Genomic DNA, 16,750 nt, shown 5'->3' on the forward strand with positions numbered 1-16,750 from the left:
AGCATTGATGTATCCCAGGGCAATTGCTTTTAAAGTAGACATGTACAGGTTTCTTCCCCTTGTTCTAGTATATTAAAGACAACAATAACAAAAACAATTAAAAAATTAAAGCTCTTTATCCTTACCTCTAGGTTTTGTTTTGAGGTTTTTTTGTAAATAGATTTCAGGTACTATTTCATGTACTGCTTAAGCTCTACAGCAAAGTATTCTTTCCCTTTAAAATTTTATTTTAAAATTTTACTTTAAAATTTTATTTTTAATATATGCAAACATGCCAGTAGTTTGATTTTGAGAAGCATTTTGAATTTTTATAATCACAGTGCTAGAGCATAAAAATGTTTGCACTTTGCAAGAGACAAAAAACCAGATGGAAACCTTAAGTACCTAAGAGAGATCGGAAAGACATGTAGACACTTTGGCACTGCAGACAGAAAAAACTTCTTGAGAAAGTAGGAAAAGTGGCTTGGTCACAACAATAGTAAGAGGAAATGAAGGCAGCTGTATGACACAGGAGACAAAGCAGGAAATGAGTATAAGAAGAGAGGACACACATTTCTACCCTGTGGAAGGACAGGGGACAGGATGGAACATTTAAGGCAGCAGCAAGGTTTGAGTTTTCCCCTTGCACCTTTTCTTTTTGTTTATTGACTGAATTCAGACCCCAAGACACAGAAATACAGATGACAAATCACACTTGTACTACAAAGCTCAAGTCTTTATTGTAAGAGAATAAGAATATAATACTTGCAAGCAATCTTGTGTTAAAGGCAAGATACAGATCCCACTTAAGAGTGTCTTTGCCCTCTTTCTCTCCCCTAAGTGTTGCCTCTGAGTTTGGTTTATTTGTTTAGTTTTTTCGGTTTTTTTTAAGAGAGAAATAGCTGAAGGTAAACTTCTGACCATCTTTTTGTGCAACAAAAAAGAAACAATCCTGCAAGCAATTCTACGGAACAAGAAACTTTAAATATGCTTCAACTTCTTCACCTATTACACAGTAACTATTGATCTGGTTTCAGATATCCCTATATTTTCCTGTACAACATGAATCTGCAGCTCTGTACCTATGTCAAAGAGATACACTGGAAAAAAACGTTTTGCAATCTCTACAACATTCTCCAGATTTTTAAGGACTCATGTACGCATGTTAGGACAGTCTTCTGACACTGAAACAGAGCCAGAAGTTACTCCTCTAGTAAGGACCTGGGAATCCAGTCATTCTTGGAAAGCTCTCAACAGTCTGTTTGTCCTCAAGCCAAACATGCCATAAAGCATTAGAGCAGGCAAAGCAACCATATTCACAGAGAAGGCTGTGTGGTCGCATATTGGACCCAAGAGGAACAGCAGACCTAGCTGTACAATTCCAGGAAAATAGCATGTACAAAGATTGCTATATTTTTATATTATTTATATTAGCCTGCAGGAGGACCCCTGAATCAAAAACACCTTTAAATTTATGGCAAGCAATACATCTTGTGCACATGCAAAGTAAAACCTTAAGTAAGAACTGGCCAGAGTCACTTTTTTTTTACTTAAGAAATGTAATATGGTATCTTAACTCAAAGGAACAAACTACAAATTATTATTCTCCTTACTGAAATGCCATAGAATAGCAGTTAGACACATCTAATTTTTTTTCTGATAGTCTTTTTTTTTCTTCTTCTAAGTTTCAAGAGACCTTTTGGACTAAAAGCAACAAGTCTCAAGTTTCATCGTCCTTTATAGCCATCAGAACAGTTGTACAAGCCACTTTGAGGAGTCCTTTGATCTCAAATTGTTTTTATGAATAGTACCAGATACAAACAAGAATCAGTTAATATTATACTACAAGAAGTCACTATTTCGATCTCATTTCATTTTATCCAAAGGAAAGCTTTTGGTTGCATGTTACCTGAAGAAAGTTCAAATGTAACCTAGTCAGGGGCTCTCCAGGAGAGTACATTACACAGTTCAAACAGTAATTGCTGCAATAGTAATTTTTATGTTGAGCACCAACTCAGAACACAGTTAGGCATCATTTCCCCTTGGCATGAGGTTACATAGGTATAGCTCCAGCATTGTCCATGAGGAGAGAGGAATGGAAGTGGGGTGTGGTGTCCCTGAAAAGACAAACAGTTCAACCCACCACATACATTGTGAGGTAAAAACAGAAGCAACAAGAGAAGTTCCAGGATCACTCCTGGTACAGAAGAAATAATATTGATTAAGTTGTTATTTTTGTCTCCTAATCAAAGCTGGGACTCCTGCTGCCTATTTTGGATAAGCAGCCATCTGCAAAACTTCACTAGCTTTTAAGTTATTCAGGACCACAATCTAAGGTCCAGAGAGTATATTTCTGAAAAAGTATCTCTAGAGTCAAAAGAGAATCAGTATGATATATGTATCTCAGTTTTTCTAATCAATTAAGAAAATACAGCCATGTTTTTAACATTTACTCTTTAATAATGTCTAAATAACCATTAGATACTGTAGTAGGTTTCAACTTCAGGAAGAGCTAAGCCCGGAAAGAATGAAGAATACTTTTCTGATCCAGTTCCTCCAAACAAGTAATTCTATCATCAAATACATTTATATCTACTTTCCTAAACTATAAATGGTTTTAGAAGTATTGAGGAAGAATTTCATGCAGTAACTACAGCTTCTCTACCTGAAAAGGCAGCAGGATTGACAGCCTAATTAAAGTGCATCTACACCAATGAATCTCACTATTGCCAGCCTTTGTTCCTGTGCGGGACTTCAGCTTACCAGATGTTTGCTGGAAATACAACACAGCAGAGAGGAAACAATATGGGAAGTTCTTGGAGTGTGTGGATAGTAGTTTCCTGACACAGATAGTGAGGGAATCAGCAGGGAAGGTATCCCACTGGACTTACTGTTTGTGAACAGGGAAGGACTGGTGGGTGATGCTGGAAGCTGTCTTGGGCATCACAATCACAAAATGATAGGTTTCAATTCTTGGAGAAGCAAGGAGGTAATGCCAGCAGAACTGCCACCCTGGATATCTGGAGGGTAGACTCTGGTCTGAGGAGGAGACTGATTGATGGTGTCCCTTGGGATGCAGTCCTAAGGGGCAGAGGAGTCCAGATGCTTTATAAGAAGGAAATCCTAAAGCCTCATCAGAAGGCCTATGTGCTGAAAGACGAGCCAGTGACGAAGACGACCATGCTGGCTGAACAGAGAGCACTTTGGTTGGAACTCAGCAGGGGCAGGCAACCTGGCAGGACTATGAAGATGTCCTGAGGTTATGCAGGGAGAAAATTAAAAGGGCCAAATCCCAACTAGAACTTAATTTGGCTACTGCCATAAAAGACAAGAAGAAACGTTTTTCAAAATGTATTAGCAACAAAAGAAGGGCTAAGGAAAATCTCCATCTGGTTGCATAGTCCCAGTTGACTGGAAGTTAGCAAATGTTACACCCCACCTACATGAAGGGTTAAAAGGAGGATCTGGGGAACCACGGGCATGTCAGCCTGACCTCTGGGATGGGGAAGGTCAAGGAGCAGATGATCCTGAGTGCCATCACACAGAACAAACAAGGGATCAGGCCCAGACAGCAGGGGTTTCTGAAAGGCAGGTCCTGCTTGACCAACCTGATCTATATCAAGGTGACTTGCTGAGTGGATGAGGAAAGGCTTTTGATGTTGTCTACCTGAACTTCAATAAAGCCTTTAACACTCCTTCCCACAGCATCCTCCAGGACAAAGTGACTTTTCATTATGGGAATGGGTGTACTCTTTGCTGTGTAAAATCTGACTGGATGCCTGGGCCCAGAGAGTGGTGGTGACTGGAGTTTACATCCAGGCACCAGTGGTGATCCCCAGGACTTAGTATTAGGGCCAGCCCTGTTTAATCTCTTTACCAATGAGTTGAATGAAAGGATCACGTGTACCTTCAGCAAGTGTGCAGGCAACACCAAATTGGGTAGGAGTGCTGATTTGCCCGAGGGTAGGAAGGCTCTGCAGAGGGATCAGGGTAGGCTGGATCAATAGACTGAGGCTAAGTGTGTATCTCAACAAGGCCCAGTGCCAGGTCCTGCCCTTGGGTCACAACAACCCCATGTAATGCTACAGGCTGGAGGAAGCAGGGCTGGGAAACTGCACAGCAGGAAAGGACTTAGGGAGATTGGTCAACAGCAGTTGAACATGAGCCAGCAGTGGCCAGGTGGCCAAGAAGGCCAATGGCATCCTGGTCTGTATCAAGAATAATGTGGCTAGTAGGACCAGGACAGTGACTTGGCACTGGTGAGGCCACACCTTGAGTGCTGTGTCCAGTTTTAGACCCCTCACTACAAGAAGCACACTAAGGGGCTGGAGCATGTCCAGAGAGGGGCAATTGAGCTGGTGAAGGGTCTGGAGCACAAGTCTTATGGGAAGAACTTGAATGAGCTGTGGTTGTTTAGACTGGAGAAAAGGAGGCTAAAGGGAGACCTTCTTCTCTATACAACTACCTGAAAGGAGGGTGTACTAAAGTGGGAGTCAGTCTTTTCTCCCAAGTAACAAGACCAGACAAAATGGCCTCAAGTCACACCAAAAGTTTAGACTGGATATTAGGAAGAATTTCTTCACTGAAAGGGTTGTCAAGCAATGGAACAGGCTGCCCAGAGAAGTGTTAAAATCTCCATCCCTGAAGGTACTTAAAAAACGTGTAAATGTGGTGCTTAACTGTGGTGCTTAACACTTGGCAGTGTCAGGTTAATGGCTGAATTCTGTGATCTTAAGAGTCTTCTCCAACCTTAAAGATTCCATGACTATCATTTGACAATCTACAGTCTTTAATGCCCATTTTTATCTCCATGCCAAAGACTTCCATTTTGGAAGGGGCTCATATGTGCAGAAATTTTATTTGAACGTAGACATGTTTCAGCATGGTAAATGTGTATACGACAAGTCAATACAGAGGTAGGATTGACTCCTTATTTAAAAGCAAAACTGACTCCTCCATTTTTATTCTCTGTAACAGACCAGAAGCAGAATGCTATCAGTTCTATTCTGATATATCTCTATAGAGTTAATCATGATGAGGGATTTCATACTGGGACGTATAGAAACAATTTCACATGTCATTATTTGATGTTCAAGAAAAGACTCCATCCTCTTCCATTTGGACATCTTTCTTATTCACATTTAGGCAGATTAATTCAACTTTATTTCACTCTTAAGATGAGAAACCACAGATCTTGCACTGAATCAAAGTGACTTAATTTCATCAACTAGGAACTTGGTGATTATCTTGCTATTTAAATAATCTGATGGTTTTGTTATTTAAATAACCCAAATATATCAATTCTGGACCTGGGTTTTGCAATTGGAGAATGCCATGAGTTTAAAAAACTAGGCTTAATCATGCAAATTTTTCATAAAAAAGTCACAAACACGATGATCAGTATTCTCTCTTTCCAATCCCCTTTATGGTCCTAATGGACAGCAAAGGAGCAGGAAGTGCAAAGTAGAGAGCACCAATCATTAGTAAAGAAGTTAAGTGTTTTGCAACTCACACAATGCCTGGAGACAAATGCCCTCAAACCGGTACTTCCAAACAGAGGTCAATCACCAACTCTCTAAAAATGAAGGTGTTTCTGGATTTCTTAAACCAACTTTAGATCTTTCTACCCTGATGAGTAACATATAGAGAGACAGGATATCCTGCACTTTAAAGAATTATTTGTTTTTCTTCCTGGTATGGACATAACTAAATCCTTCCCAATGCATTTATGAAAACTGTAGAAAATGTCTGTCCAGAGCAGAAAGCAACTCTTTCCTCAAGACACTGTTAAAAACTCCATTCTCCCTGGTTGTCTGTAGACCAAAGCACATCTTAAATATTTCTGCCATAGCAGAGGTGATTTCCTGGAAGAACAAAAATCACCAAAATCTGGTTGTGGTGATACTGATAGTGTTACTTAACACAGCAGTTACAGGTCAGTTGTCTCAGAAGTGAACCAAAAGTCTTGAGGTGCACAGTACGAACAGTCTGATATGTTCTTTTGTACTCCTCTGGCCACACAGTAAATCATTCCAACTTCCTAAACCAGACAAACAGCTAGATCACAGAAGAGCTTTTTCCTGGGTTGTCAAGCTGACTCCATCTATAATGCAAGCTACCATGAGAACCAAACATAACCAAAGGACACAGCAGTAAACTCTCAGCTGGAAACTGAGAAGGGGTAATTGTCTCGGCTGTCACATGAAACTAATCACCCTTACTGGACTTCCAGCACTAAGAAAATTGCACCAAAAGATCCTCACATTTGACTCCATGCACTTTCATACTGGACTATGTTCCCCTTCTGCTGCACATAATCAAATGTGTCTCAGCCTAGAAGGAGTTGTCCACTAATACTCACCTTTAGGGTTTCATGTACTACAGAATATTGTAGATTTGTTCTGCTCCAGAAATTACAATGAAAACGTGCATTTTCTACCTTGCAGTTATGCTTCTAAAATTATTAAATTACAGATGGAGTTAAAGATGTCTATTGACACAGTACTCACAGTCCTGAACTGTTAACACTCCCAGCCCCCTTTGGCAGTACAAAGGCAGGAAACTGCAGAGTTTAAGGTTCAGGGAGCACTGCTCACTGCAGTGGAAAATGACTGCTTTCATCACTGAATGCAAAAACAACATCTCTGTAAAACTTTGAAAGGAAGCTCTTATGTGCAACTGAGGGATACAAACTTTAGTTGGCTCATACCTGCAGCTATGCACCTCCCTCCAGCCGTTCCAGTCTTCACTCTGAAAGATAAGGAAAAACACACATTGAGGACTCCAGCGTTAACATCAGATAACAATAATCATTGCATGAACTCTACCCGGTAAAGCGCTGAGGACTGGGAAAGCAAAGCAAATTTCTAATAACAGAAGTCATCACGGGGTGGTAACAGCCCTCAACAGAGTCAAAACTGAAGCTGCATATTTCACATACACAGGGTAAATGAAAGGGTGCACAAAAATGGACTGCAGACACATGGCTGAAAACAGAAGTCTTGGAGCTTCCCAGCTTCCCAGTGGACTTATGCCACCTATCTGGCCTTTTGGCTGTCACAACAGAGGCAGCTACCAACAGCAGTAGCCACAATCCTAAACTCCTATTTGGCATTATTTTGACAGTTTCACTAACAGATGACCATGAACCTGCAGAGGGGAACTCTAATGTACAACTGCATAAATGAAAATATATCAAAAAGCACTGAATTAGGGAACACAGAACAACACAAAGAAAAAATGTTATTTCTACATCTTAAACAAATAATCAGCCAGGAACCATACAGATTGTCTGTACTAGCACCTCAAAAACAGGCAATGTTACTTCATGATTCAGAGTTCTCTTTTTGCAAACCCAGCAACAGACTCTCAACACAAGCTAGTCTGTATTTAAACACAAACTTGGGAATTTTTATTTGTGAGGTTCCTTGACTTTTTCTCTCCCTGAAATAATTTTTTCTCTGCCTCCTCCTGGGTTATTACACTCATGTCAGTCTAGCAGTATTCTACAGAAAATCCAAATCTATTTACTTATCTATAGTTACCAAAGTAAAAACTGCATCCATCAGCAAGGAGAAGAATTACACAAGGCTATCTGAGCTCCCAGTTTTGACTGCTTTGCAGGCCCCTACTTAACCTTTGTTCTATATTTTTTTTTAGTAAGTGAGAATAAGGGAGCCACATCTTCTTCTAACTTGCCATGTAATACACTTAGCTATCTATCACATGTACTCATGCCCACTTTTTCAAAGGGAGATCTCTTGAGAATTTTCAATTCTAAATTCTTCCTATTTGTTCAATTTATTTAATAAAGTACTAAAGCCTCTAAAGGAACAAAATTAACTTTCTTATAATATTTGTTGCAAACAAAACCCAATCCATGAATCCTGACAAACATAACACAGTTATCTGAAATGTGCATTTTCTAAATTATGAATTTTACTTTCTAGAATATTACTCATAACTGACTATGGTTCAGGGAACACTCCACACATTTATTTTTGTTCTGTTTCGCAACAACATTCTGGATTATGAAGTTTCAATTACTGATTCAGGCAAACATTACCTTAAGACACTTCTTCCACCTCAGTCAGATGCCTCTGCTTTTCTGAAGTTTAATTACAAAATATTTGTTTATGGCCAAAAAAAAAAAAGTCTCAGATTCCTGCTAACAGGCCTTCTTCATGTCTAGCTCCCAATGTCTTCAAAACAACATGTAATATAATTTTTTTGCTTATATACCAAATTATATTCCTTTGATAATCAGCTTTCAGAAAAAAAAATAAATATACAGCTACTTGATCTTGTGAATGCTTAAAAATATCTATATAAACAACTTTTTGATGTCAAAAAGAAAATCTTCACTTTGCACATGTAACTGTAACACGCTAGTGAATTAATTTAAAAACTTCAAAGAAACCAAAAGTGCAGCTAACATAGCCAGAGGAACCCATAATTCTTGGATACCTTTGGGAAAAAATATACACTTCACTAAATCAAAGGCAAAATTCAAGACAATAAAAACTTCAAAAACCAAGCATCAAAACTCACAACCACCTGTAGAAAGCCTGGGAGAGTGCACTTAAATCACAAATGGTTTTAGCATGGTTTATTTAATTGCATGCAGAACATAAATACACTGAATAATTTATCCCAGTTTACACATCAGACAATCCTGGCCCAAAGGCCAAAGAATCTGATAGCTGTGTTTCTTCTCAGGAAAAATTGGAGTTTGGATCCCTCAGACTAAGGTATACACACATACATATAGCTGGGTGCTGCTAGCCATGTGTGCAGCATAGTCACTTCTGTAATTAACTGATGGGGCAGTAAGCCCTTGTGCAAAGTAGGCTCTCCCCAGCCAGCATTTGATGCTCATAGCCAACTGTTTTAATAGCTGCATGAGTGTTCTTAGTGTGGTCAGCAAAACAATTAATGGAGTAAATTCAGATCTCTCATCAGAGCATTTATAAAAATTTTCCTGAAGTTGTCCCCTATGTCCCCTAAGGTGTTGCAGCTGAGTACAGCTGTCACTTTCAACTACTGCACAAAGCTGGGAGGAACTACTGACACTACCTGACTACCCCATGTAGAAAAACAAAGGTTTAACGCTTAGATTTAACAGCCTGCCAGATCTAAAGGTGACAAAATATACTCTCACTGATAAACAGCTGCAATTTTTGATATGCAATATAATATAAATAGAACTGCAGTTGGTAATGAAAACAAGTGACTCTACCCACTAAGTACTAGACAATGGATATGAGCCCAATAAATCCAGCAATACTGCTTTTCTACTAAGTGGTAAAACTTCTGCCTCACCAGCACCCGGGACCATCTAAGAGAATACTAGATCATTTAATGGATTCTGATCAATGAAATTACTGTCACAGTCAGCACTTTGTCTAGACCAGTTAGTTCTGATTTCTCATTACACTTTCCAGGAACTAATGTTTATGGGATGTCAAGGTTACCATTGGCAATTAAAGAGGCCAACAGATCAAACAGACCACATAGCTCAAGCTCAGATACATCCTGGCGTCAACAGTCTCTCACATATATCAGCATTCAGTCTGGACTCACTGCAGATTTACATACTTTTAGGAACCTGGGTGACCAATAATGAAAATTTAAAAATAGAGAGAGCACTATTCCTTTGGAAGAAGTACAGGAGGGAGATGATGCACCAAGGAGCTACAGAGCAACCGCACTAGAAGGATCATGACCCAAGAGTCCCACACAAACCAGAGGAAGTTTCAATCACTGCACAGCTCAGGCCACAACCCACAGAAAGAGTCACTTTGTAGCAACCCTTACTAAAGGGACAACAACACAACTGAGATAGTAAGGGCAAACTCCTATGATATAAAAACCCTAGTAGAGAAGCAGATGTACATTTTTATCTGAGAAGTGCCCTTCTACTGCAATCTTTACACCACCCAAACCTCTCAGCACCAGAAGCTACTTGTTCAATGTGAGGCCACAGCTCAGTCACTGCGCCTGCTCAATTTATTTTGGCAGACAGAGCTGCCAAATACTGTTTTTCTCAGTGCTGCCAGCACAAATACTAAAGGGTATACAGGGTAGCAGACAAACTACACAGTTAGCAAGTTGAATTACTCATGACAGTATATTCTACTGTAAGAAGGTCTTTCCAACATCAGATGTAACAGGAAGAACAGAATGAAGAATAGAAGAGGTGAACATTTTGGGTGAACCATTGCAGACAAAGATGAAAAGACAGGAAAACATTTAAAATGTTATGTTTCAAGTTACTCTAACCAGGACATCATAAAATACTTAAGATTTGGGATGTTGATCATATTTGCAATGTCTGTTCCATGTCCACTCAGCATTTACAGCCCAAATACCTCCAAGATTGATGACTAAGTCTTAGAAACCAAAACAAAAGCATCAAAGACTCATTCAACAATACAAACCAATCCAGTGATTTACTGTTGAAAACATGGGACTAGGGCTTACAAGACACAACTTCTGTTGCTAACTATGTAGCTGAATAGTAACTTTTTGGTCCTAAGAGTTTCCGTTCGTACAATATGGACAAATGAGTACAAAGAAATAATAATCTTATTTCTTTGTGAAAAGATATTTTGAAAACTAATGACAGAATGTATTTAATCGAAATCAGGAGTATCATCACATTGTTACAGTTGCATCTCAGCTGAAAACCTCCCAAACAACTTCACCAAAAAAAATCCACAAAACATGTCTCTTAATAGCATTCAAAGAATCTCACCAGCAAAAGATTTTAGCTTGCCATCTCTCTCCAGATTATGGTATTAAGGGACTCTGAAAATATACCAGGAGTTGCAAATAGAGAAGGTACAAACTAAAACAACATTTCATTTACTTTTTGAATGAAAGTCAGAAAGCATGCATTCACATTTGGCTTTGTGGAGACTCAACATGCCACAGGAAGATCTATCACACACAGTAGAGTTTGGTCTTCTTTTGGGTGAAAGACTGAGTTTTATTCCCAGTTTAACCACTAAGCCTACTCCTAGAAGCAACTGAACTTTAGCTGAACTTCAACAACCTCATCCATCTCAGCCACAAGATTCAAACACCAACACTTTCAACTTACCTATCTTTAAAGGCAAGATAAAAAAATCTCAATGAGGAAACCGCCCCTATTTAGACAGACACAGTTTGCAGAGCTCTGTGTTAAAAATTCAAGACACTTACACACCTTCTGTACAGAAGAGAATAGATTCAAAAGCAAATAGAGAATAAAGATATATTGCAGGTCCCCCACAAAGATCCTCAAATGCAATCACTATTCTGTATTACCACACCTAAAATGTCAAAGGAGGACACAGTGTACATGGTTGTTTCCAGCATCTACTGTTAGCTTCAGGAAGAAAATAATTTTGAGGTGTCCCAATTTTGAATGACCAGAATTAAACTGTATACAAAATTCTGAGTAGGTCTGAAATGCTGTATTTGTAAAATGTTTAAGTATAAACATATATACTTTATTTCAAAGAAGCACAGCTAAGAAAGACTGATTTACCTGAAGCTTGTATGTGTCTTGACTGGCTTATATTAGACAAATACTTGCCATGAACTCTACCGTGCAGAATCTGCCATTGCCACGCCTGCAAACCAAAGAGTAAAAATATGCTCAATTATTTTTATCTTTACTTTGTAACAGGCACACGGTAAATCCTTTCCAGAAGTAAATGGATACAAATTACACTCATTTACATCTGCAAAGAATTGCAGTTACTGCTCCATTATAACCAATGAATACCGATTCAAATAACTTTTAACAGCAAATAGTTTTCATTAACACTTGAAGAGATTTAATACTGGATGTATAGAGCTGAAGCTTTAAAAAATATTTCATACTATCTCTTTTTCTCCATCAGAGGCAAATGCTGGCATTGCTGTGGGAACATCAACTTAAGAATGTCCCACTTTCGTTCTAAACCACAAATTTAATAAAATGTAACCATTTCACTGCAAAGCAGTTCATACAAAGCTTCTAGTCCAGATCTCTGAAGGTTTCTCATTTGTCATTATTTGTATCATTATTTGTATATACATTGATTTCTTTTTAGCGACATTTACTCTCCTCAGTATCTTTATATAGTATCTGAAACACAGAATGTAAATAACACAGAAAAACTGTAGTTAAAAAGAAATCTGCATTCATCTACCATCTACTGAAAACACATGAATACATGAACACATGCCATGAAGCGTCATTTTTGTGTGACTACCAATCACACATGTAATGCCACACTTCAGATGAACTTTCCTCTGTCTGAAGAAGTTTTCATTCCTAGTTATAAACATTTGAATACAACAAACAGAATGCCTTTCCTACTGGTATCAGCAGCCTTCTACTCCACAAACTACCTTCATGGTCCATCTGTGACTCTGACACACCCTCTCCAGGTTGCTCATCTGCAGTGATTGATGCTCACTGATCCCTGTGTAAGCACAGCAAACTGCTTGCTCCTCTCTCTTCCCAAGGCCTCAGAAACTGTCCCTGCTGTACAAGTCTGGATCCATAACTTCATGTTAGATTTTAGCTGGAGGGGTGGAGAAGGATCAAGAGTCCATGTACTTTGCCAAGAACTAGAGGGTCAGTACTTGCTTGAAGTCTTATGCACGTATTTTCAGATGTTCTTCACTTACACACTTATCAATCAATTCATTCCCATTCACTTTTACTGGAAGGCACAGTATGACTGACACCTGCTAGCAGTTTTCCAGTGCTAGCAGGAAGAGACTACATAAACTTTATGGCAAAACCGAGTGCTATAAAACAGCTTTGGCTGCAGGAGCATGCAGAGTAGATACAAAAGAAATATCTTTCTGAATTCTCTATACCTCATGCCTAGACTCTGGAGGCACCTTATACCACCAAAACTTACATGCAACTGTGGCACATAATTTTCTCTCTGTCCTCACATGAGAAAAGCTTACCAATTTCTTCCCAAATGAACAGCAGACCTTCTGTAGAGTAGCATCAAACACAGGACATACTAAATATTGCATTCATTAAGAAGTATGTTAAGACAACATTTAGGACTTCCCTGTCTAAAACCAAATTATATGTACCTTAGCAGGCAACACAGACAAACAACTCTCACTTAATATTTTCAGGTTATACAACTGAGAAGACTGGATATGAGCTCTCCATAAACATTCAACAGAAACAGGCAAGAAATACAAAGGAACAGATTGAACAGAAAGGAGCTCCTGCTACAGATCCAGTTTAATCTGGTGCTCTTGCCAAAAGAATTGTGAACAACTCTTTCTTCACCAGCTGTCCGTCCCTACCTCTGTGCAACAAGCCTGAGAAAAGAAATGTCAAGGTGTGATCTTGTCCCCCACCAACAACAGAAAAATAATAGTTTTAACCCAGACATGCTCCTAGATTCAATTCACTGCACAACTACACAGATGTTCTTTGCAGCAAAAAGGAAGGGAAAAACACACGAAAAATGGCACAAGCCTCCTTCAGAGCAATACTAGCAGATACTCATTTAAATTACTCATGGAACTAGATCATCAGATTTAGGTACTGAATTCCACACAATTAAATCTCTACTGATTGATCCTTTTAAAAGGCCTCACGTGATATTAAGGCTTCCACTGCTTCTGTTAAGAAAACACTATACTTGTAAGAACTAGATATATGTCCTTCCATATAATAATCTTCACTGTTCCAATTCTTTGTCAGTGGACTGCCTCAGATATTAGAGACATTATATGACTGATCTCACACATATTCTTGATTAAACAATATGGTTTAACTTCTTAAAATCATCAGAAAATGTTTTCCAACTTTCAATTATTCTTCCTGAAATTTAATACCTGTAATTACTCCACAATAGCAGTTTTAAGTTTCATCAATTTGAAATGCACTCTGGATTTAATTCAAAATTCTTGTAATCTTCCCATATGTCCACCCTTAACCTAACTTTATTATTCTAGTGTATAATTATAATATTTTTAAAAGGGCTTGCTTTTGTTAAAAAAACAACAACAACCAAAAAAAACCCCAAAAAACCCACCAAAACCAGTAGGACAAGAAGAAAATAAAAATTTATGCCTTCCTGTGCAATTTCAGTACCTTCAAAGGATGTCAGTTAAAAGTTAATTTTTCATTTGTCTCCCACCCTGATTAAACCTTTTCCGCAGATAGGGTAACAGAGTCAAGACAGAATGGATTATTGGGTATTCTCCCTGAAACACAGAAGTATATACAGCAAACAAGATTTCCTGTCTTGACAGCTTGGCTTAGCTCTGAGCAATGTCATTTTCTCATATATTGCCTTTAAGAAGATTCTAACAAAGTGGCACGATTGAAATTCCCCAGTGCCATTCTACTACTCAAATGCCCTTTGTGCACATATATTTATTATTTATTCAGAGTTCTATCCATTTATCATGGCATCTTTCACAGAACAGACATGCAGTATTTTTAAACATGCAACAGTGTACTTCCAAGAGCCTTTGAAATTGCCTAATCATATTCCTGTTCCAAGACTATGCAGAAGAAAAGCTGAGTATGCTACAAGAAAACACTTGAAAGCTGAGGAATCATAAAACTCCAATCACTGGCCTCAAGCAGTACCAAGAATTGCTTTTAACTGGTAACTCATACAAATGAAAGGTTGTCAGCTAGGGAGTCAGCAAATGGAAAAGTGGGAAGTCAGGTGGGCAGAGGGCCTAATTCTAGCAGAGATGCCAGAATTAGGCAAAATATCAAGACACTTCAGGTTACAAGCTTAACATCCCACAGGCTGTGTATTTACAACAAATTCCATAGGTTTCCCACATAAAGATGGAAAAAAACTACTGCAGTGTGTTCCCATTAAACAAAGAATGATCAGAAAACAGCCACACAACTAAGTTGCTGGAGTTCAGTCAGTTCAAGACGACCCTCTGTCACATCAATCACAGGTCTCTGCCTTCAGACATCAGTACAATCCAGATCTCAGCCAGGGAGCTGAGATCCACCCATTTGCCTCAAAAATACCCTTCTTCCAAATAGAAAGAGCCAGTTTTCTCAGGAGGAAATACACGGAAGACACTGCAGTGGTAGGAAAGAAAAATAATTAAAACTGAGTTTATGGAACACAGTCCTCAAGAAAAAAGGCAGACTCTTGCTAAAATCAATTTCAGAACTAAAACAATGTTTTCCTCTCTCAAATTTCAGAAACAAAAGGCATAGATATCCAAAAGACAAATACCCTCTTTCTCCCTCTCAAAAAAATATTGCCACAGTCAATGGTGTATTCAATTGCTGCCACTATTTTGAGCACCTTTCTGCTACTCAAAGAAGATTGCATCAAGAGTTTACTACAGTGTAGCAGCTAACAGACTTTCTGCACTATTTGTTCATCTGATCTACTATTTAAAAAAAGTAGTTGTGAATAGTCAACTCAATGTGTGCAGGGCCTTAATACAAAGTTTACGCAAGTACATAGTCAGGGAAGTCTTAGCTGCAAGTTTCCAGCCCTTCCTAACAAGGTATTTCCTACAAGCCCCATCCCTGAACACCAGCTCCTGATTCCAAACTAGGCAGGCCAGGGTCTAGCTCCTCATTAATCCCCATTGCCCATAACAAGCGAAGACAGCACTCAGATCTTCCAGGAAAGGATCTAGCTTTCATTAATCTTCAAGGCAGACAGTGACAACAGACCTTTTATGGAAGGATACAGGTCTTGGCTAATCACTCCCCAAAGCAGGAAGGGAGATTAAAATCCTCATCCCAGAAGACAGCAGCTCTTTTCCAGGTTAAATCTGCGTCTTACTGATGCCACTGCCACCCACTACAAACTATCCCTGCAAGACAACTCCTCCATTTCCAGTCCCTAGACTCCCAAATTTGTATGAACTGCATTTCACAAAAAAGACCATATCCACAAACAGATCACCTTTCACTTGGAACACCAGCTGTCCCCAGAGACTCAGAGACAGACAGACAGACATAACAGAGACTATAAACCCTGGCTCTCAATTCTGCTCAGCAAATAAATGCCCACCAGGCCAGCCACACTGCCTGGTGAGCCAGTGTGCTCTGCTGGACAAATATAGAAAGCAGAAAGTGGAACAACCCTTTCAGCAGAAGAGATTCTGCTCAGCTCCCTGAGAGGGAGGAGCAGGAGCTGAACCAGCCGAACTGCTTTACCCATACATGGTCTCTGAAAAAGACCACTGCTAAGGCAAGTTCCTTTACACACACACACCCTCATTCACTGTCACAATGTGCAAGGAAAGAAGAGAATTAAAGTGTACAAACCTAAAGAAGTTGCTGTTTTTAAATGAGTTCCAACTCCACTTTGTTTGTGCCCACCTTAATAATGCACAAACATCTAACACTATTCACCAACAAAATCTGGGCAGTAACTCAGAAACAAGACAAAAATCTTCCTCCCAGGGAATCCCCACATCCACCAGCATTTCAATAACTACAGAACTAGTGAAGTCTTCCTTGTTGCTTCTGGACACACACATTCACATATTAAGTTCTTGGTTTGACCTTCTCCCCCCTCCAGCCCAAATTGAATTACAGAAATCTTTTTAAATCCTTCTCCCTTTTCAAGTATTGTCCTAAACCAGGAAGCATGACCTTTCTCAATGGTTGATACTAATTACTATGGTGATCTGCCATATCTTGTCTGCTTTCCCTGTAGTCTTTTTTCCCAGTGTTTAAACACTGACTAAACCTTTTCCTACACATTCTTCTTAAAAACAGAAGAAATGCACTATGCAGCACCCCACCCCT

At 39.1% G+C, this 16,750-nt stretch overlaps 1 protein-coding gene across 13 annotated transcripts in view; it reads right to left on the reverse strand.

The window, feature by feature from the left end:
• CELF1 (CUGBP Elav-like family member 1) overlaps positions 1-16,750 on the reverse strand; it is a 68,526-nt gene that overhangs the window by 45,434 nt on the left and 6,342 nt on the right. For 11 of the 13 annotated variants that reach the window (XR_004418317.1, XM_033063554.1, XM_033063553.1 and 8 more), the window contains exons 2-3: positions 11,513-11,597; positions 6,689-6,729 (exon numbers count right to left, since the gene is read on the reverse strand). The gene's annotated coding sequence lies outside the window, so the exon portion shown is untranslated. The remainder of the gene's footprint in view (positions 1-6,688; positions 6,730-11,512; positions 11,598-16,750) is intronic. The other 2 variants (XM_033063557.1, XM_033063556.1) reach the window with 1 other exon arrangement.

The sequence above is a fragment of the Catharus ustulatus genome, chromosome 6 (assembly GCF_009819885.2).
Source record: "Catharus ustulatus isolate bCatUst1 chromosome 6, bCatUst1.pri.v2, whole genome shotgun sequence".
In the NCBI taxonomy this organism is placed as follows: Eukaryota; Metazoa; Chordata; class Aves; order Passeriformes; family Turdidae; genus Catharus; species Catharus ustulatus.